Source organism: Tamandua tetradactyla, chromosome X (assembly GCF_023851605.1).
Source record: "Tamandua tetradactyla isolate mTamTet1 chromosome X, mTamTet1.pri, whole genome shotgun sequence".
NCBI classification, from domain to species: Eukaryota; Metazoa; Chordata; class Mammalia; order Pilosa; family Myrmecophagidae; genus Tamandua; species Tamandua tetradactyla.
In genome coordinates, this window is record NC_135353.1 from 35,094,393 (window position 1) to 35,118,399 (window position 24,007).

At 35.2% G+C, this 24,007-nt stretch overlaps 1 long non-coding RNA gene across 1 annotated transcript in view; it reads left to right on the forward strand.

The window, feature by feature from the left end:
* Window positions 1-24,007, forward strand: part of LOC143671424 (uncharacterized) — a 279,501-nt gene continuing 255,494 nt past the window's right edge. Inside the window, exons 1-2 of the long non-coding RNA XR_013169554.1 lie at window positions 1-105; window positions 7,303-7,419. This is a non-coding gene — a long non-coding RNA (uncharacterized LOC143671424). The remainder of the gene's footprint in view (window positions 106-7,302; window positions 7,420-24,007) is intronic.

Here is a 24,007-nt window from a genome sequence, read left to right on the forward strand (position 1 = left end):
GGGCAGTTCTCTGGAAGTCAGGTGTCCGGAACGGGCGACACAGCCTCCGCAGCTCCAGTTGCAGTGCTCTTCCCTCTTCGCCCGACCTAACAGTATGGATGTTGGGTAAGCCTTAGTTATGTTTCTGTGGAGTCCTTCTTATTATGAAGACTTTGGTAAGCTTCATCACTTTCAGTATAGGGTCTTAAAAGATATGACCCAGATTGGATATATACATACATCCCCATTAGGCATAGAGACCTAGTTGCCTTTTTAACACTCAGCATTTCTGCATAGTTATCATTCAGGGGAAACTCATAGACATAATGATGATGCTGAGGTCTTGTGAGGTCTCAAAATAGGATTATGTATGACTGGGTTCATATGCCCCACTTCGTGATTTTCTTTATATCCTAAAACTCTGTTATTTTATAATATAAGTAAGTCCTGTATGTTCTTTTCTATTTGCTGGAATATAAGATTCATTGTGCTAGTCCTCTATCGTATGAATAGCCAAGAGCTTTCAGTTGCCCATGGATGCTCTCAGTAGCTTTGTGTTTTCCAAATTAAATTTCCCTTTTCTCCTTTCTGGCTCAGTAATAAAGAGATCATCTTACCTATTAATGTGACATAATTATACACTTAATTGGATCACTTGATCACTTGCATGGGTAATTGGATCAATTTTCTGGCTTTGCCAGGTACTAAGTAACATATTCAATAGCTATATGAAAGTATGAATAAGTTAGCATTGATTTGCTCTATATAATGGAACAACTTCAGAGTATATGGTCTGAGTGTCAGTACACATTATTCATTAACATGGATTTAGCCTCTCTTTTATATGACTGGGCTATGTCTATAGTATCCTGTAACTACTGATTTGTTCATGGTGGCCTCACTCAACTAACTATTGGTTACCTAGTAGTGCTTGGTACTCAAATAGTGAAAATAACAGCATTGAATTATATATTTGATTGTGATTAAAAGGGGGGAAATTTTAGTTTCTCTCTCTGTATATATTACTAGAATAAACTTTTTAAAAATATCCATGGTACTGTACAACATAAACAGTGGACTCTAAGGTAACTATAGAGTACAGTTAAAAAAGTACAATTATAAAAATGTGTTTTCATGAATTGTAAGAAATATACAACACTGATGCAAGGTATTAAAAGTAGGGTGGTACATGGAAATCTTGTATTTTGTGCACACTTTTTTAAACTCACAATCTTTCTAATAAAAAAGAAAATAATGTGCTAATTTGACCAAGGGGATAGATTTTATTTCTATGACTTTTGGAGCTGGCTATGTTTACATCTCTTCCTAAATCCATGCTCAGTGACTTCACTTTGTTTGGTTGATATCAGCTCTGGTGGGAGTATGTACACCATGGAAGTGAGCAAATGTTATAAATTAGAGATTTCCCTTACCCCTGGAGAGGCCATTTACCAGCACACCACTGGTAATTGGAAGAAGCTAACAGCCAGTGACTTTTATTAAATGCTATGTGCCAGGCAATTCATTATCTCATTAAGTTTCTCAGTATCCCATTTTTGTGGGTGAGGACATTGAAGCTCAGAGAATTTTAGAAAAAAGTTCAGTTACTAGAGTAGGGCGCATTATCAGAACATGAATTGTAGTAAAGAGGGTTTAATGATGAGCCCCTTGAGTTCTAAACTGAGCTTCTTAAATCCTGCCTGATTAAGAATAACTTGGGTCTCAGAACTGAGCTTGCAGGAGGAGTATTGTATAACTGAAGGAACCAGACTACTCATTATGTCTGGGAGAATTCTAAGTAGAATTATGTCCTCATATTTACTCTATCTTCTTATCTGAAGTTTTCCCAGGATTCACTAATTTGAGGTGGGAAAGCAGTGAAATGAGCCTTCATTCCCCTTTTTACACTCTATGTCTTTAAGTAATGACTTTTCTACCTATAACCCCTTCTCAAGGGTCTCTCTCAGCTTAATACTCCTGGCCCTCTATATGGCTGCAAGATTCTGGAGAATAAAATACACGCCCTTAGTTCTTAGTTCTTGCGGCACATTCCAAATTTTTATAGTCAAAAAGAATCTTCAAGATAGAGCTATTTTGTTTTGTTTCATTCTCTCCTGTATTTTAAAAAAGTCAGTTATTGCCATCCAGATACATCATTGACAACAAGATTGAATTTAATTTATCTTAAATTTCTTTTCCAATGATAAAAAATAATCAACCCAAAGAAAAATGTACTAAACTATATAAATTCAAATACACAACCATCTAACAAGCCCTGATCAATTGTTGGGAATTATAAATGAGTTCTGGTATGGCATGTCTGCAGATTAATGTAAACTTTATTTTCAAAACTTGTTTTTGTAATTCTGAAAATGATTTTCTTTTAGTTTACTATAACAATTTTCAGCAAGTCAACTGAAGGAAAATTTAGCAGAGTAGTAATATACTTTCTATTATCTTAGACACAATGACAAACCCAGTTCTTCCCAAAAGTCAGTTTTTCTCTGTAATTGGTCCATAATTTCATACAGATTTGAGAAAAAATAGAGAAAAAGAACATTTTAAGCAGAGTTGGCTTTGTGATTGTCACATTTATATTTGGTTTTGATTGATTTACCATTTTGTCTACTGTGCAAGGTCCATGATATACAGAATGAGGATTCAAGTGAGTCTAAGAAAGGTTGTGATAATTAGGTATCTAAATGAATATGACACATTATATACACACACAACTTCATTATACCTAGTTAAGAACCTATGATGATTCAAACCAAGGGTCTAATACCTTCCTAAAGCAATGTACCAAGGTTGAACTATTTTGCTTTTATGTGTATGTATGTGCATGTGGAAGTTGGGGGAAGGGGCTTTATGATTGAACCATAGACTGAAAGCGCTTGATATAAGTTAATTGTTGCTGCATAGTAAATGATTCTACCACTTAGTAGTTTAAAGCAACAACCATATATTGTCACTTGCAAGTCAATAAGTTGGACAGGTAGTTCTTCTGGGCTGTTCTGTCTTACTCATTCAATTTGCAATCTTCTGTCCTTCAGCTGAGGCCTGGCTGGTTTAGGATGGCCTCAGCTGGCATGACTCAGCTTTTCTCCATTTTGCTTACACCTCTCCAGCAGGCTAACATGGGTGTGTTTTTGTGCTGATTGCAGGGATGTAACAGAGCAAGCAAAAATGAGAAAAAGGTGCTCCTTGTATCACATTTGCTAGCACTGAATTAGGGAAAGGAAGTCATATGTCCAAGACCCAAATGAGTTGAGAAAGAACACCTCGCCCAGAGTGGGCTAATACTGCAAAATCAGATAGCAAAGGACATGGATCCAGTGATAGGTGAAGAATTTGGGCCCTTTTTTTTTTTTGGCAGGCCATCATCTATCAAGCTCATTTATTATGAAAGGGTAATATCTTTGGAAGCAATATTGATTGGGGTTCATGGATATGGTTGCTTCCCCATATACCAAAGAAAATCAGCTGCCATGCCATCTTTGGGCTGTTTATGCCTTGAGAAATGGAGTGTGTACCTTTCAAAAGTAGCGCTACTTGTGATATAATAATAAAACCATAATGCCCAGTAGAATGAAGGAAAGTATGTTGCCAAACTTTTGACTGAGCAGTGCACAAAAGAAATATATGTTGTTTATTCATTCCTTTGGCTAACATTCATTTCTCACCTAATATATGCCACTATAAAGGTTAAGAAGGACATTTCCAAGCTGCAACATGACAAGATGTGTAAGGTCTGAAAACAATCTAGTAGAAACAGTTAAAGGATTTGGTGACTTTTGGCCTACAGAACAGAAAACTCAAAGGTGATATAAGCAGTATCTTCAGATATGAAAAGAGTTGTCTCATGGAAGAGGGTTAACATTGGTGTATATTACTCGAGAAGGCAGAACAGCCCATTGCCCTTAAGATAAACACCAGATTCTTAACTATGATATATAGGGCTCTACATGATGGGCTTCTGCCTGTTTCTCTCACCTTATTCACTTACCACTCTCTCCCTTGCTCATTGTAATCCAGCCACATTAGCCCCATTCTTGTTCCTTATGCACACCAGGCTTGCTCCTCTCTGAGGGCCTTTGTACTTGCTGTTTCTTCTTCCACCATGGAAAATTCTTCCTCAAAAATATTTTTATGGTTTGCCCCCTTCTAATTATTCACGTCTTAATTCAAACATCATCCTCTCAGAGAAGTTGTCACTGATCAACCAAATATTGGCCCCTACTCACCCAATTTTCTGTTTTTCTTTATCTTATGACCTTTTTATTGTACTTATTACTAACTGAAATTGTCTTAGTATTTATATACTTGTTTACTACCTTATGAATAGAATGTAAGCTTCATGAGCACAGGGAGCTTGCCTGTCTTGTTTAATCTCACCATCATACCAAAACGTTCAGGCACATAGTAGATTTTCAATAATTATATATTGAATGAGTTAATCAATTTAATGAATCACAAGTGTTTTGTGGGCTACCTTGTGAGGTAATGAGTTTCCATCCCTGGAAGTGCTTGACTAGTAGTTAAATAGAGGTAGGATGGCCATCTATTAGAGAGATCTTGCATTAGTAGGTGAAAACATTTACTTGATAACTTCAAGGAATCTTTTGAACTTTGATATATTATAATAGCTAAGGTCTAGTTGTAATACTACATTATATTATTTGCAATCCTACAATTCTATAGAATACAAAAGGATTTCAAAAATTATAAAAGCTGTATATCTTTTCCTATGGCAGACTTTGTGAGATCATGGCATCACTGTCTAGAATGAGACCATGATTATGTTTTTTTTAGTTTTTACTACTTTGGGCTCTCAAAAATTGAATTACAATGACCATTTATAGGGCCTTTAAAGTTCTGAATAAACTATGTACTCTAGGTCATCCAACCATTATCTTTTTCATTTACTCTTCCCTGAAAGAAAGACTGAGAATGTGAGAATGAGTCAGGCCTTCACAGGTGGGACAGGCTTTGGATAATAGCAGACATTTTAGAACCTGAATGAAGGCATTTCTGTGGAAATGAAGATAGGGTGTGTGTGAAATAAATGGAGTAGCTGGTTTGAACTGAACAGAAGATGCATCTTTAAGGAAGGTTGGGAGATGGAATAAAGCAAAGGTTAGCTTGAATCATAGAGAAGCTTGGATGTCAGGTTTGTATTATATCCATATATAACAGGAATCTGGTCCAAGGGAAGGATGTACATCTGTCAACTAATGTGGCAGCCTGCCTAAGAATTTTAGATGTTGTTGATTCTAACTCTTTCCTTTTTACTTGAAAGGGGAAATTGAGACCCATAAAAAGGACTAACTTGCTCAAAATTACAGAACCAGTTTACAGCAGAACTGGGGACAGAACTGAAACTTTCTGGCTGCTAGCTCAGTAGATTTTCTATTATACTATTAAAGTGATAAAGTGAGGGTGGTACTTTCAATTTTAGGTATTTCATGTGTTTTAAACACACAAGTAATCCATTAAGGCAAATTTTCAACTCCTGAGAGTTTGAGGGCGAAAAATGTCTGGTAGTAACTGCTTTGATGAAGAGCTGAACCATAGGGTACTGCTATTCTGCAAACTGGAAGACCTTTTCTACTGAATCCACTATGGGTGGTCTGGCTGGGGAGATGATTAAATTTAGACTTTAGATGGGAATGATCAAGAACCTATCATCTCTTGCATGGTGGTTTTCTTTAATTTCCAAATGGTGCACTGGCTAGAATCTTTCTGTTTTAATTGATGGGGAGTGTATTAGTTGGTTGCTCAATGCACTCCATTTTCAAAGGCCATCACTGTTTGCCACTGCTTTGGGTTAAACTAAGGATGTTCAGTGCTGCTTGTACTTCCATATTGATTGAGAAATTTCTACTGGAGGCATGGGTGACAAAGTAACTGTTCAGGCCAAAGTTTCAGTCTCATGATGTTTTCTTAAGGAAAACTAACTTGGGCTAGTTCTGATGTACACTGGGGGTTCTGGTGAACCTCTCCCTTGTAGCATACCCTATTTACTTTTTATCACCCAGTTGCTCGAATCTACAAACTTTGCTGCTTAAGAGCCCTGAGATTCAAATAGACTTGATTTCAAATCCTTGTTCTGCCATTTTTTTTAGTTGTGAACCTTAAAAATAAGTCACTAAACCTCTTCTTTTCTCATCAACAATATGAGAGTAATAATAGTACTTATCTAACAGGGTTTTGTAGAAGTTTACATGAGACAATATTTATAAGTCTGTAACAATATAGTGTAAATACGTTAGAGAGTTGTATAGCACTCTAGAGATAGATCAAATTGAAGTGGAACAATTTTATCTCAGTCCATATTCTCATCAGGTAAGATTAAATTTATCCTGTTGTAAAAAATAGGACCTTTAGGGAAAGAGATGCTGGATGGGTGTGTTTAGATAGGATGTATGGGGTAGATTAAAAAGACATTGCCTAGGAAGTGCAAACTTGCATATGGTACCATAGTGGGCCTTTTCTTACTTTACCAAGCTGCTATGACAAATACCACATGATGTGTTGGCTTATATAATAGGAGTTTACTCTTTCACAGTTTTTGAGTTGAACAAAGTCCAAAAGCCTTTCTTTCTCCCAGAATCTGTAGCATTCTGGTGCTGGCAGCCAGCAATCCTTGAGATTCCTTGGCTTTTCTCTTTGCCTCCCATTATGTGGTGATGTCCTCTCCTTTCTTTGGCTAGTCTGGTTTTCAGTGACTTCAGGCTTCCTCCTGGGTAGTCTTCTCCAACTTCCGTCTTTCAATTTCTTCTCTTTACAAGGTTTCCAGTAACAAGGATTGAGACTAACTTTCATTCAGTCGGGCAACAGCTTATCTAAAAACATCGTCTAGAGACCCTGCTTGTCATGGGTTCACATCCACAGGAATGCAGATTAAAATTTAAAACAGGTTTATGTTGGTGAACATAATTCAAACTACCACAGGGTCCTAAGAGTCAGAAGGCATCATGGGTCATGAAGATGAATCGCAGAAGGGTAGCGATGGTTGCAAAGAAGATCCAACATCTAAGTCTAGTATGCTAAAGGGCTTCTAAAGTTTATGATGAGTCATTCATGAGGGAGGCAGGAAAGAGCACTGGGCTGGAATTTTCAAACTCTGAAAACTAACTAGTCCTGACTCTATTAGTCATCAATGTTCTGACTATAGACAAATCACTTAACAACTCTCAGCTTCAATCTCTTCATCTATAAAATGAGTATTAGAATAGATCAGGAGTTGGTAAAGTATGTCCAACAGCTGGTATTTTTGTACCGCCTGCAAGCTAAGAATGTGTTTTTTAAATATTTTTTAAGGCATGGCAAAGAATAAATAAGAAGAAAGAAGGAAGAAGGAAGAAGGATAAAAAGAAGAAGAAGGAAAAGGAGAAGAAGCAGCAGCAGCAGGAGCAGTGGCGATGCTGGCTACAGATGGTACTAAAATATTTGCTATGTAACTTTTCATCTAGACTAATTCCTGGTCTAGAAGATCAGTTAGATACTTTTCTGATCAATCAGATACTTTTCAATGCTGACTATCTATGATTCTTGTCCTTGGTTATTTATAACTATTTTAGTGACAGACCTTGTTTTGGTTCCCTTAAAAATTTCATATTTATATCCATATGTGTCTAATTCATTGAATAATAGATTGTTAGAATCAAAAGTGTCTTTAGAGGTCATCTCATCCAGCTCTCCATTTAAAGATGAGGAAATTGAGGGACAGAGAAGTTAGTGTGTCACCATATGTGTTGGTTTGAAACCTTTGTTAAAAGCCATGTCCTTTAACCCTCATTCAGTTTTCCTGGGTGGAATATTTTTATTGTTTCCATGGAGATATGGAGATGTGATTCATCAAATTTTGGGTGGTAAGTTTTGGTTAGATGGTTTCCATGGAGATGTGTCTCCACCTATTCAATGTGGGGTTGCTTACTGGCATCCTTTTTAAGAGGGAACCATTTTGGAAAAAGCTTTAGTGCTGACAGAGCCCACACAGCCAGATACCTTTGGATTTGCAGAAAGAAAATGACCCCAGGGAAGCCCTATGAATTGAGAAGAGAAAGCTAGCAGATGTCACCATGTTCCTTCCCAGCTGAGCGAGGTATCCAGAAGCCAGAGACCCCAGCAGATGCCAGCCATGTGCCTCCCCAGCTGACAGAGCTGTTCCAGATGGTATCAGCCTTTCTTTAGTGAAGATAACGTCTTGTTGGTACCTTAATTTGGACATTTTCATGGCCTTAGAACTGTAAACGTGCAACTTAACAAATTCCCTTTTTAAAAGCCAATTGTTTCTAGTTTATTGCATTCTGGCAGCTTTAAATAACTAAAACATCATGTCATATTTTATTAGGTACTGAAAGAAAACAAAAACAACGACCTTTTAATTTTTCACCCAGCAATTTTTGTACTACACTGTTACTTAAATAGTAGTCATCTTAAAGAGCTTAAATCCTTGCCAACCCCTCTCTCTTTTACCCACCAGATATCCCACCATCTCAATATTGGTATTATCTCTTTAGCTTATAAGCTATAAATCTTTGAGAACATGATTATAATATGCACATATAAAAGCTGATGAATATTAAAGTGAACTTGATGTCTCATCAATTTTGTAGCCAGAATTAGGATACCTCATACTTCAGGATAACAGCTTCAGGGTAAGGATGAAGGGAAAAACTCATAGATTTTGATGGCTAAAGTTTGCTTTGGTACAAATTAATGTACTCAACTGATGTGTTTATATTGGGAAACATCACAAGACAGCAAAATACATCACATTGAAGGAATTGTTATATCTTACAAAATGATAAAGAGGACAGATTCAGCTCAGATGGGCTTGGTACTTGACTTCTGTGATATCTGAACACTGTTATTTCTGCCCCAGAGAGAACAAACCTATAGAGGAGTTCTGGGAGTGGTCCCCCTGGAGAGAGCTATTGAGATCTTGGTTTATAAATGCAATTTGAAGTCATCATTTTCTTATATTCATTCAGTTTTTAGCTCTTTGTGCCTTGTGTGTCATCTGCCAAGCCATGGGCTTTTGGGAGAACTACTGTGAGCCATGCATTAAAATCTGTAGAGTGAAATCATGTTATCTTCACCAGATTTTAAGGTCCTTGAGTGCAGGGACACTGCATTCTTAATCACTGTAACTCATAACACATGTGTTCACTTAGTCTTTTTGTGATGTTGTTTTAAAGTCTATGCTACTGCAATACACAAGACTTCCCCAAAGGACTTACCTCATTCCTTCAAGTTCTATATGCAGTTTTATTTCTCTTGGGAATTCTTGGAATACCTGGAATCCTCATTGATCCCTCCCTTTCTGATTTATTGTCTTTTGCTCACAATTTCATGTTTTTCCACAAAGCTGCACTCTAATGGTAGAAGCTATTTAGTTCTTTTTGTTTTTCTACAGTGCTGGACACATGACAAGCCCTAAAAATATTGAATTTATTTGAAACTATTTTTTTTTAACATGGGCAGGCACTGGATGCTGAACCTGGGTCTCCGGCATGGCAGGCCATAATTCTGCCACTGAGCCACCATCACACCACCCAATTTGAATCCATTTAAATAGCCAAGTATTAATTGTATAACTTTTGTTGTCTTTGAAAATGTGTGTATAGGATCAGCTTAATTTAAAGTAGACTACTTGTTTCTGGTGGCTACAATGGAAATACAGTTTAATAGCATACTTTGGGTTTCCCCGGGATTCATCTAGAAGTTACAGCTTTGTGATTCCAAGAGCACTGGATGAAGAGCCATACTATGGTTTTAATGTTGGATTAGGTTTGGTGAGCAGTGTGGCCTTAAGCAGATGACTTCACATCTTAGTGCCTCATTTGTAAGATGAAGGAGTTAGACTAAGTGATCACTCAGGTGCCTTTCCAATTATGTCATTTGGTGACTGATCAGTCCTCTTCCAACATGTAGGAAAATATGAAGTAGGGGTCAACCTGTGAGCTAAATCTGGCCCCAAACCTCTTTTTATATAGCCTGTGAACTAGGAATGGTTTTTATATGTTTTAAGGGTTATATAAACAAAATAAAGAAGAATATATGACAGAAACATGTGTATGCAAAGACGAAAATAATTGTCATCTAGACCCATCTGGAAAAAAATTTGCCTATCCCTGTTACAAGGGATTTGAGCATGGGCTATGAACCCAGCTCTGTCCAATTACCAATTTTATCACCTGAGACATATTTGTAACCTCTCTATGCCTTAGTTTTTTTTACAAAATGAGGATAATAATAGTAACTATAAATTTGGTTGTTGTAAGGACTAAATAAGTTTTTGTGAAAAACATTTAGAAAGATGCTGTTTTAGTTTGCTAAAGCTGCCAGAATGCAATACACCAGAATTGGATTGCATTTCATAAAGGGGATTTTTTTAGTTACAAAGTTACACTTCCTTGGAGGAAAGGCAGCTGACTTTTCTCTGGATTTGTCCATCTCATGGGAAGTCACATGTGACATTGGTTGGCCCCTTCTCTCCCAGCTTCTGGATACACACAGCTTTCCCTGGGACTTGCCCTTTCTGCATCTCCAAACATCTGGGTCTGTGTTGGCTCGGAGTTCTGAAGTGAGTTGTGCTGGGCTATGCTGAGTTGTCTCACTGTCTTCTGATTCTTCCTTTCAAACCTCTAGAAAATTAAATTAAATGTCACTAATTGCAGGAGGCACTCCCACTGGAGATGTAATCACCCATATATGAATTTCACACATTGATGATTTAAGTTCACAGCAACAGAACAATTGGGCACCATCACCTGGCCAAGTTGACACCTGACTCTAACTACAATAGATGCCTAACCCAGGTCCTTATTCAATAAATATTGTTTTTTATTATTTGTACATTTCTTTGTAAGATATAATCAACCAGCAGAAAGTGAGGAGATTGTGGACGGCAAATAAGAGTACCTTAAACCATGACATTTTAGAATAGGAATGGGACTCAAACACCATCTGTGTCAGTTTGAAAGTACTGTGTGCCCCAGAAAAGCCATGTTTTAATCCTGATGCAATCTTATGGGGGCACCTATTTCTTTTGATCCTGATTCAATACTATAGGTGAAAATTTTGATTAGATTTTCTCCATGAAAATGTGACACACTCAATTGTGGGTGTGACCTTTTGATTAAATGAAGATGCAACTCCACCCATTTCAGGTGGGTCTTGATTTGTTTGCTGGCATCCTTTAAAAGAAGAAACATTTTGGAGAAAGCCAGAAATGACAGCCGACAAAAACTTCAGAACAAAGCTGACATAGGTGCCAACACTTGGAGAACAGAGATACAGATGTTTTGAGATGTTTGGAGCCCAGCAGATGTTGCTATGAGACGTTAAGCAAGCCAGAACATAGAAAGAGCTGAGGAAAGCCAAGAGATGAAAGCCAGACCCATAGAAGCAAAGTGAAGAGCCCCCACAGGCAGAGAGGCTAAAAGCAACAGAGCCCAGGAACAAGGGACCAGCATGCCTTTCCAGCTGACATAGGCGTACTAGACACATTGGCCTTTTTTGAATTAAGGTATCTTTTCCTGGAGATCTTAATTTGGACATTTTCATAGGCTTAGAACTGTAAACTTGTAACCTATTAAGTTCCTTTTTTAAAAGCCATTCAATTTCTGGTATATCACATTCCAGCAGCTGACAATTAACTCATCTAATTAACTCATTGTTATTAAAGATGGTGTAACTAAGGCCCAGAGAAATCAGATGGTTTGCCCACAGTCAAAGAGCTGTTATTTATCGGTCAAGCGTATATACTTTCTTTTTATGAAAGAGACACATACTTGTTCTTGAACCTAGACGTTGGGCACATTTACTTTTAGTTTTTTATTTTGAGATAATTTCAGATGTACATAAAAGTTGCAAAAATAGTATTAAAAATCCCCACATACCCTTCACCTAGATTTCCCAAATGTTAACATTTTATTTCATTTGTTCTTTCTCACTCTTTTTATATGTAAAGATTTTTTTCTGAACTGTTTGAGAGCGAGTTGCTATTATGACATCCTGACATCCCTTTACTTATAGAGTTAAGTGTGTGTTTCTTAAAATCTAGAGAAATCTCTTACATAACCATACTGCTATTATCAAAATCAGGAAATAAACATGGAAACAATATTATTATTTAGTCTACAGTCCTTATTTAAATGTTAATGATTGCCTCACTAGTGTTCTTTACAGCAAAACATTTCTTGACTGAGTCCTTGAGAGCACAAATTTAATTTTCAATGAGGAACTTGTTCCTAGTTTGTTTTGAGGATTCCCTAATGAAATGTGTTTTTAATGTCCTCAACATTCTGATTCCATGTATTTTAAGGACAGAGATGAACTTCCTTTGAGATGATGTTTTTTTCCTTAGCCTTCATCAATCCTAAGTGGTCAGAAGGATGGAAGTAACATTTCCTCATAGATGAGTGGAAGCCATTAACAGTAATGACATGTTCCTGGGCTTTAAGTGATTCTTTACAGTGTAATCAAGTACTTAGATGAATGGTTCTTTGTGTTTAAACCTTAGAGTAAAAATGAAGTAAGAATTTGATATATCTTACCTCCTGCTGAAAACAGAAAAATAAAACTTATAAAATTAAGACAGATCAAATCTGTTCTATTTACTTAGCAAATGACAGGTTGATTGGATCATCTCTTGGAACACTTTCAGAGGTTTGTCTGAAGCTGATGGAGGTGGAAATATGAAAGAGAAGAGTTGATCTTTTGCATTCCTTTGGTTTATCTTGTTCATCAGTATCCCATTGAAAAGATTAAGGTTGGTTACTATTTATTCAGAAAGATGGGCAAAGCACAACCATGTCTTACACATGAAATCCGTGCACACCATTCTAGGATAGTCATGAATTTCCATGCTGTGGGACCAGGTTATACTATAAATGGGTTATTTTAATATATTTTTTAGGTGAATAACCTTGTAGTGGGGTTCTCAGTCCCCAGTATAATATTTAATTCAGTTTCACAACGTACATCCTTCAAGTGGGCTTCTTGCCTTCCAAATTTTTTTTATTTGTTTGTTTTGCAATTGCATTTTAAGCAAAAGTTGAGCCAAGATATTGCTGGTGCTCAAGAAGCCTTCTTTGTTTAGATTGAAAACGGAGTATACCAGTACCAAAACCTGATTCGCTCTGTAAGTTACTTCTTGGTACTTCCTCATTCAGCACCTGGTATTTTCTTTTTATTTAAACCTCTTCTGTTCTGAAATATAATAAACCTATAAAATAGTACACTGAACAAAATATAAACCTCATGAATTTTCACCAAATTAACCCTCACATGTAACCACCATACAGATGAGGAGATTGATAACTCTCTTGCTCTCTACAACCCCATCCTGTGCCCCCTTCCAAGTTTTCATCCCTCATTCCTCCTTATAGGGGACCATTATTCTGATATCTATGGTCATCACTTCCTTACTTTAGTTTTGCCAGCTCAGTTTCTATTTCTCAACCCTATAGTGTTGCCTATTTTCTAACTCTATATAAATGAAACCATATGAAATGTATTCATTTGTGTCTGGCTTCTTTTGCTCAATATTATGTGTATGAGATTCATCCATATTGTTGCATGTAGAAGAAGTTTGTTTCATTTGTGGTGTGTGTGTGTGTGTGTGTGCCTATACCATATTCTTTTGTTGGTGATAGATATCTGTATTAGTTCCAGCTTTTAGGTATTGCATAATACTCCTGGTGTATATGTTCATGCATTTCTGTTAGATATATACCTAATAGTCAGAAGTATGGGATCATGGGCAGGGAAACTTTATATCCTGATTTCATTGACTCAGTCCTCATTTACACCTGTTGTCCTAGTGTTATTATTTATAGTACCCCATTTCACTCTCAAAAATATCCCTGTTTGGATGATAAAATATTACATCTTTATAATGAAATATATATCTGATCAAATTTAAGATAATGCCAAATGGTTTTCCAAAGTGTTTGTACTGATTTACACTCCCAGTAACAACATATGAGATTTCGTGCTATTCCTCATCTTCATCAATATTTTTATTTTCATTTTTTAAAATTTATTTTCTTAGCTGTTTTGGTGGGTATTTAACAACAGTAACTAATTGTAATTTTCATTTTAATTTCCTTGACTAGTGTTGAGGTTGAGCTTTATAAAATTTCTATTGGTTGTTTGGATTTCTGGCACACGTGTATATTTGTGTGTGTGAATTACCTGAGTTATTCTACTTTTGCTTTTTATAAGCCCATGCCACCAGGTGGCACGGTTTCAAATTGTTATATCATTTGTGATTGTGAATGAGTTTTATTGCTAATAATACTTTTTGCGTCAGTATCTATTTTGGCTGATGTTAATAAAGTGATAGCACTTTTGATTGATTGTTGTTGGAACAGTATTTTTTTCAATCACTTTACTTTCAACCATTCTGTATCCTTATGTTTAATATATGGGTCTTGTATACAGACTATTGGTTTTTTAGATCTAGTCTGTGAGTCTTTTTCTTTTCATTGAAATGTTGAGTTCATTTATAGTCAATGTAACAACTGTTGGCTTAAATCTACCATCTAACTGTGCCTTTTATTTGCTTTTTTGCCTGCCTTATTTTCCACTTTATCTCTTTCTTACACTAGCTTAGATTGACTGATTTTTTCTTTTCAGTTTAGAGAACTTATAGGTTTACAGAGAAATCATGAATAAAAATACAAGAGTTCCTGTATACCATCCTATGATTAGCATCTTGCATTTGTGTGGTACATTTGTACAATTCATGAAAGAATAGTTTTATTGTTGGACTATTAACTATAGTCCATCATTTACAATAGGGTTTTTTGTTTTGCTGTACATTCCTATGTTTTTTTTTTATTTCTATTCTAGTAACATATATACAACCTAAATTTTTCCACTTTTACCACATTTACATATATGATTCAGTGTTACCTCACCATCACTATTCTCCATTTCCAAAACTTTATGATCAACCCAAATTAAAACTCCTGTACTTATGCAATTTAAATATTAACTCCTCATTCCCTGCCCCCACGCTGTCCCCTGGCAACCTATATTCTAGATTCTGACTCTAGGAGTTTGTTAATTTTTTATTTCTATTTTTCCCCTGGTAGTTATATACACTTTTGTTATTCTATTGTAATTAACCTAGAAATTAAAACATTCATCCTTGATTTATTAAAGTCTAAATTAATTGGTAGTTTCATTCTTCTCCCAGAAAATGCAAAGATCCAAGAACATTTTAATCCATTTTCCCATTCCTGACGTACCTTATTTTTGACATATATCTTCATTATCTTTTTAGCTTTATATTTATACATACATAAATTAAAAATAATCCCCACTAGATGATATTATTTTCATGCAAACAATATTCTTTAAGATTCACTCACATATTAACAGTTTTCTTTGTTTTTCTTTTCTTCCTGCATTTTTATTCTTCTCTCTAGGATTATTTTCCTTCAGTTGAAAGAATACCCTTTCAAATTTCCTTTAGTATGGATCTGTTGGTGGTGTATTCTCTTAGATTTTGCCTCTCTGAGAATGGCATTATTTTATATTCATAGTTAAAGATATTTTTGCTGGGTTTAGGAATCTAGGTTGAAATTCCCCTCCACCAGATCCTCCCAAACACATTGCAGCTACCTTTCCATTGTCTTTTGTTTTCTGCTGTTGTCCTTGAGAATCTTCTGTCAAGTTAAGTTGGTCCTTTGAAGGAACATTTTTTTTTCTTCTTGCTGATTTAAAGGTTTTCTTTGTGTCTTTGTTTATCTTCAATTTCATAATGATGTGTTGTGGATTTCTTTTATTTATTTTGCTTGGGATTCATTAGGATACACAAATGTATAGATTGATATCTTTCATCAATTATGGAAAGTTTGCAGCTTTTGTTTCCACAAATACTACTTCTTTCTTGCCTTTCTTTCTGAGATTCCAGTTCCACATATATTGGATTTTCTTAATGTATCTTCGTGTTTCTTATATTTTCTTATTTATTTTCAACTATTTTTGTCTATTTGTCTGATCCAGAATAGAATTTTCTTGTGTAACCTATTTTCTATTTCTTTAATTTATTTTCAGCTGTTAAGCCCAACTATTGTATTTGTAAATTTGGTTATTACATATTTTAGTTTTAGAATTCATATTTGGTTCATTTTCAAATATGTTGTGTTATTTTTATATCAAGTAAATATTATGGCAAATTCCTTGTTAAAATTTTAGATCCCAGCTTTTATCTCCATAAGAATATGAGCCTATTGTGTTATAGCTATGCCTTCTAATCTCACTATCTTTAATTCTTGTTCTATTTTTCTGTCTCTGGTTTGCACTGTTTCTTTCTCGTGTTGACATTTTTAATGTGCTTGGCTATCTTTGATAATTTGCTGAAATTTGTATGCTCTAATGAACTTTTTTTTAAAATTTTAGAATAGATTGTAGATTAGCAGAAGAATTGCAAAGAGTCTTGATATACCCCACAACCAGTTTTCACCCATTATTTACATCTTAAGTTAGTATGGTACATTTGTCACAATTAATGACAATGTATTATTAATAAACTAAAGTCCATAATTTATACAATTTCCTTTGTTCTGTCTAATGTTTTTTTTTTCTGTTCCAAGATCCCATCCAGGATACCACATTACACTTAGCTGCCAAGTCTCCTTAAGTTCCTCTTGCTCTAACAGTTTTTCAGACTCCTTGTTTTTGATGACCTTAAGAGTTTTGAGGAGTACTACTCATGTATTTTAGAGCATGTCCCTCAATTAGGAGTTGTTTGATGTTTTTTTCCTGATGAGACTGAGGCTATGTGTTTTTGGAAGGAAGATTGCAAGGTTAAAGTGCCTTTTTTATCACATCATATCAAGGGGATATATTATCAGAATGAAAATTATTGTTGATGTTAACCTTGATCACCTGGGTGAGTTATTATTAGATTACTCCATTATAAAGTTACTTCTTTTTTTCCATTTCTGTACTGTAGTCTTTGGATGGAAGTCACTAAGTGCAGCCCAAAATTAAGGAGTAAGGAGTTATACTCCACCTCTTTGTGGGGAGGAGTATGTACATAAATGATTTGGAATTCTTCTGCAAAGGAGATTTGTCCTTTCTTCCTCATTTATTTATTGACTTGTTTATTTATACTAGTATGAACTCATGGACATTTACTTTATATTTTATGTTACAATCTAATACTATGTGATTTATATTGTTTCTCAAATTGTCGTTGCTTTGGCCAATGGTAGCTCCTCCAGTTGGCTTTTGTGTCGCTTTAATATATTCCTATTTTAAGATGCTCCTAGCTCAACTTGTATGTTTCCTGCCTCAGTGGTAGAATCAGCCATTTCTTTAAGGAGTCCTGAACATTTTATTTTAAAAAAATCATATTTTGAGAGCAAATGTGAGGACTAGAAATTTCTTTCTTAAATGTGTATGTCCTTATCTTCCTGTTATGCATCTGGGTAAACTAGTAATTTGAAACCACCTTAATCTAGGATACCTAAAATGGCTCAAAACTGGCCTTCAGTCACTGTGAAGACTGGTTTACTTCTGATCCACGTTTTTAAGGTACAACGCTTCAAGGTCCAAAACAATATAATTTACCAGGGATTTCATACTTTACAATCCTTGACCTCTTAACTTTTGTAACTCAAGTCTTGCAATGCTGTCAAATGTATTGCTCATCCTTTTAGCCATCTCTTCCAGATTGTCAAATGCCTTTATGTAAAGGTGGTCTCATATGAGTCTGACCTCTCTAGATTTCCTTATTCTCTCATATCTTGTTCCAATATCTTCTCTCTTCCCTGGTAGCCCTTTAACATTTTCAAGAAGATGTTTTTAAAATTGTATACATATTTTAAATTAGTTGCAATAAGAGGTTTGATCCAAATTACCTAATCCTCTTGCTGGTGGCAAAAGTCAAATTGTTTTAGTGTTTTCCCTTATTATCCTTTGATATCAAATCTTATTCCTGATTCTCTGATTCTCAACTGAACCTATTCCCCAATCATGAGCATCTAGTATTTATTTGGTGCAGTTCTTAGGTTAGTATATTATGAATGCTAAATTACCAGAATAAACAATCAGTAAAAGAGGTGTATGCTATCATGTGGTTTACATGTAGTTACTATAAAAATGTCATACTAATTTTGAGGTAAGAAATGATTCCATAAACAGATGTAATATAAATGAAACTGAATCCATCAAGATATTTGTGTAATTTCTTTGGAAGGTCAGATTGTGCGTAGAGGATGACAATTCTGAATTGCTACCCTAGTGGGGCTCAATAATTTATTTATTGAACCTTCTACTGAATGATATAAAGATTTCTTAAGAGTGAACCTTAAGGCTTCAGTTAACGTCTGCCATTAGCCAAGAGAGTAAATGGAAAATCTCATCCCATAAGGCAAAAATGAGATCTGTATGTTTGAAAAATAACAATATTTACAGGGAACAGGAAATTAAAACTCAACATAGATGGTATTTCAGTGGCAGAGGTTTTGTGTTATGTCTCTGGATAGTGGCATAGTTGGCTGCTTCTTTACCTGGAAGAGCCATTTGGGGAGCAGTACATGGTCATGTCTAAGTACACTCAGTAATAATGATGTTATGGCTAAAATTAGAACTGTAGTAACTGGGTTATTTTTGGAAAGTCAGTAGGTTCTATATTGATCCTACAGATGATGGCAACTTTCTCTACACTCAAGCTTGAATTCTCCAATACTTGAGCTAGGACATTTTATGCATTATTTAGGATATCTATGTTCATAATAGTCAGTCAATATTAGGCTTTTTTAAACTTAGGCATTTTTTTTCAAAAGAGTTAAGTATCTGAGGAAAGCTTTCAAAATTATGTATATTTAAAAGGCACAAATAGTTCAGAATCATGGATGTCAGAAAGAAGGGCTTTGAGGTCACTAAAATAAATAAAGTCAAATTTAGTGAAAAGGAAAGGGAATTCCAATATAAATGAGAGTGGGAGATGGCATAGAAAATGAGCAGCTAAAGCAAAAAGGAGAAACTGCAGAAATGAATGAGGGTGAATTGATAGTAGACATTTCATGTGCCAGAAAGGAGGCATAGAAATGGGAAGGTGATTATAGCTCAGCATTTCATAGAAGGAGTTTCTCATAAAAAAAGGATAATGGCATATGAAATTTGTGAGGGAAATTGAAAAGGAAGAAGGTGGCAATGTGGTATTCACAACGCATGAAGTTAAAACATAGGAAGGCAAGAAAGGGCATACTTAGGTGCAAATTACCACCTCCTGTGATGGGATCATCCAGGGTCCCTTGAGCATTTTATTGCCCTGCCTCAGCTCATTGTGAGCCTCAGGATAGATGGTGATCTTTCCAAGACACATCCAGTGCCATGTAGTATCTCTAATTCTTTTTCATCACATGGGGTACTCTCTTCTAACGACAGGTTCGAATATATTAAGGATAACCAATGCTAGGTAAATGGCACATCCTACAAAGGTTTGATAGCCTTTATATTATATTTACTGCAGAAAAGCAGGTACAGATATTTTAACACATAGATTATAGTCCTTAAATTTGGAGGATATGTGTACCAATATAACATTAATAGATTTGAGTCCCTAACTGCAAGGTGCTGGAGTTTGGAGATTTCTAAGGGGATCATGGATAGTGGCGCCACATTGTTACATAAAAGTCTTCCTTCTTTATGTTGTTACTATATCTGTCTTATTTTCTGAGCCATCTACTTCTACTTATCACCATTTATGTCCTTATAAATCAAGAATTAGTCAACAATATTTATGAAACTCATTCGTAAACACAATCGTATTAACCACCTTCATTTTGCAGCAGTTTATATTTGGCCAACCACTTTGCTATCCTTTATCTCATTTGATTTTCAGCATAATCCAAATAATTATGCTAGACAAAGATTTTTTTTTCTTTGTTTACAAATAGAGATGTGTAGTCTCAGAAAGATTCAGTGCTTACGCAAAATCAAACACTAATGAGTGACAGGGATTGGACTATACCCCAGGTCTTCTGACGTCTAGTCCTGTGCTCTTCCCTTCCTGCTTTCTCCCAAGATTCATCTCATTTTTAAAGTTCTTGATACTTTGATTCTTCATTTATTTAATTTCTTTCCTCTTGCTATCTTTTCTTTATTTTTTCTGCACTGCTTAATGAAAAGTAAAGCCATGTTAAATATTTTTTTGTTTCTATAAATCATGGTAATCCCTTGTGAGTTGAGGCTGCTGTAGTTCAAAAAGTAAATTTATGGCTAGATGGGAAAGATAAGTTGCACTATTCTCTTGCATTAATATCCATATTTATGACTTCATGATCTGTTGGCCTCTCCTCTTCCTGCTCTGCTCCTTGTTGATGAATGTGTGTGTGAGTGTGTGTGCATGTGTGTGATAGAGACAGAGACAGACAATGACTGACTTCTTATAAAGTAATCTCTTGTTACCTTAGGAAATACTGGATTCTATCTTTATGAAAGCATGTAGCTTAAAAATTATTAGCTACCATGTATTAAATGCTTACTCTATGTCAAGCACTGGGTCAGGTTTTTATATATAAGGAATAGCATGACATTCTAGATGTATGGGACCATTTTCATTCTTGGATCTCTCTGACCTATAAGCTGTTTCTTTTAAAAGTGAGGTATACACTTCCCTGCAACATGCACTTACTTTTTCAGCCAGAGTATCGTCAGGAGGGCTTTGATTGCTCAAGGAGATTCTTGGTTATGGATATGGTGCTTTGTTTCTACTAAAGACTATTCTAGGAAAACATGTATTTTGCTTTCCCCCAGCAAAACCAATCTTTCTCTTTTAATATGCAATCTTCTTACTTGCTACATTTTTAGCAACTGGGCAATCTGAGGGCTATTGCTGATTTGTAAGTGACATGCCTAATACTTTTTATGTGCAAACATATCTTTCAGACTCTTTTGGGAGCCACATATTCTATTTTCAGTGCATTTAAAAAGGGAAAAGAAGGTGTTTTTTTTTTCAGTGGTATCTACTTGCTTGCTTGTCACATTACTGTGGCTGTGCAGAGGGCTGGGTCTGGGTGGCATACTCCCCATTGCATAAAGCCTGAAGATGGTCTCACTTCCAACTGTACGAGAAAATGTTCTCTGTAGTGGCCAAAAGCATGGAACTTGATTGTTTCTTTTCCATTGCACTGAAAAAGATGTACGAAGATGAGGAAGACACACTTTGATTCCCTATACTTTTTGTTTGAGGTTTAGTCTTTATTAGAGAAGCTGGATATGGTAGAAGTTTTGTAACTTACAAATTTCCAAATTTAGATGAGCTAAGATCCCTTGCCTAGTAACAAGAAGCATATGTTTAGAATCTAACAAAATGACACAATGTAAAAATAATGGCCCTGCATTATATGAGGTATGACTACAAATGAATAATTAGTTCGACTTATTTTACAAACATGCTGAAGCTGTTATGACCAATTGAATGTTGTTGTATTTAACTTGAATTCTTTTCTGTACTAATTCATGTTATAATGAGGTCGCCAGAGCTCTCAATGCTACTGAAACTCTGCTTCAGGAATTCCTTCTAACACTACCACTTAATCTTTTAAATCTCCTTTGTGACAAAGTTTCACTCTTTAAAGGTAGATTTAAGTTTTCAAAAGAAACAAAAGCCATTTAAAAGAAAGTTTTGTAAATAATGTGAATGGTTAAGCTGAATAAATGCCACTTATGAGGGACAAGTTTGGGGAATAAAGCATTGGAAAAAAAGACTACTTGTCTTGTGTGCTTATAAAATGGCACTGAGATCTCTTCGCTAAACAGATTTCTAAACCAGTATTTCAAGTGACTTTCATTAAAATAAGTCTATAGCCTCTTAATCTGACCACTTTGAAAGCAATACCACTCCTGTTTGCTGCAACTTAGTCTCAGTATATTATGGCCACACCCTGCACATTTTCTCTCCAAATCCTTACATTGTAATTCATCTTTGTGATCCTGTTCAGGTTCATCCCATTTCTTATTTCTTTCTTTCATTTCATTAAACATGCCTCTTTATCTGTGCTTTTTCTAAGTAAAGTTTCACTGAAAAAATATTCAAATGGATATATTTTAATTTTCCTTTAAGCCAGTTGTTCTAGACTAGGACAATATTTTTTAACTGCAGGGTATTGAATACCCATTTTGGCCAGTGTATTCCTGGAAAGGAACCATGTTTTAAAGGCAGAAACAACTGGCATCTGTTCAGTATCCAATTAACAAGAAACACTATTTAAAAACATTTTTCCCTTAATATAGATCCATTTGAGAGGCACTTAGTGCACATTGAATGAGCATGTGGTGATAAGTAAATAATCAGATGGGCATGTTCATATCCTAATGCTGGTAATCATTAAGCTCAAACATTGCATACTCCCAAGATAGTTATGAACATTTTACAGATTTAGTTATTTCTTTTCATAATCCTATATTCACAGAATTTTTTTACCCTGGTAAATTGTTAGTTTAAGGCAGGAAGCATTAAGAACATTAATGTTAAATTTTTTTTTTTTTTTTTTTTTAAAGACAGAGAGAAGGAAGGAAGGATAGAAGGAAGGAAGGAAGGAAGAAAGGGAAACATCTTTAAACATTTTCTTGTTTTATTGTATTTTGTTTTTCCGTTTTTTGTTACATGGGCTGGGGCCGGGAATCGAACCGAGGTCCTCCGGCATAGCAGGCAAGCACTTTGCCCGCTGAGCCACCGCGGCCCGCCCTAATGTTAAATTTTAACAGGCCAACAAAGTGAGTGAAAAAATATTAATACTGCAGGCATGTACCTTAAGTTGCTTTGTACTAGATTCATAAGTTGGCCTCATCTTGTTCAACATATTAATTGTTTTCTTAAAGGCAGATTAATGCACAAAAGAGAAAATAGAAAATGAATATCAATTTTGTGTTTTTCTTTCGTCTGGAATAAAATAATAAGCTATTTGGGGGAGAAAAGCTGGTGAATAAAATGCCTAAACCTTTTTTCTTAGATTGTCATTTAGAGCTAGAGCAGCAAAATTATAAAAATAGATCTGTTTTTCTTTAAACACAAAATGCTAGAACTCAAAATATTACTTCTTGCCTATTTATGATGCTATAACATTCAGCAACATTTCGAGTTTAATTTTTAAAAATATTTGGTCCCAAAATCAATATATCATTTCGGAATTTATAGGTTGACATTACACTAAAATCACATAAATAAATTATCAGTCCTTATTTATTATGTTATTGTAATTAAACATTATATTATAAATTGTATAATAAAATGTATAATATTGTACTGATCTAAATACAGCATTTTTATTTAAAATAGTTCCTTATTACCATGCAGAAAGAACACAAAATATTTTTAAAAATTTCCTGAGCTTGTTCTTAGGTCAAAAAAGGGTAGAAAATAGTTTTCTAGAGGAAATTGTATTGGACATTAGTCTGACTATGTTTTACTTATTTATGTTTTTAATGGTTGTAATCTTCACTGTCACTGAAGTAATATTTGTTCCTGAAAATGATGAGGCTTCAATTTTTGTACTTGAATCTTATATCAAAGATTCAATATCTGAATTATTTCCATGCTTCCATAATTATATGGGGTGAGACTGGGTGTCTAAGTCTCTGACCAGACCACATAGATGAGACCATTTCACTCTGAGAAGGGCAAAGCTAAGAGGTAATACAATTGAAGACTATATAAATCATGGAACAGTTCTGAAGGCAAATCAAGTAATTATTTGCCACCTCCAGACTCCTCTTGAGTGTACAAAGGCCATTTTATGATAAATGAAAGGAAAACCTTACTCCCAGAGCAGGGGGAAAACTATAGAGCTCATTACCCTGACAAGTGAGTAAGTCAGGAACCATTTAAAAGCTTTCCCCCTAAAATCAGGAATAAGACAAGATGCCTGTTGTAACCACTGCTATTCAACATTGTATTGGAGGTTCTTGCCAGAGCAATTAGACAAGAAAAAGAAATATAAGGCAACCAAATTTGAGAGGAAGAAATAAAACTTTGCTTATTTGCAGG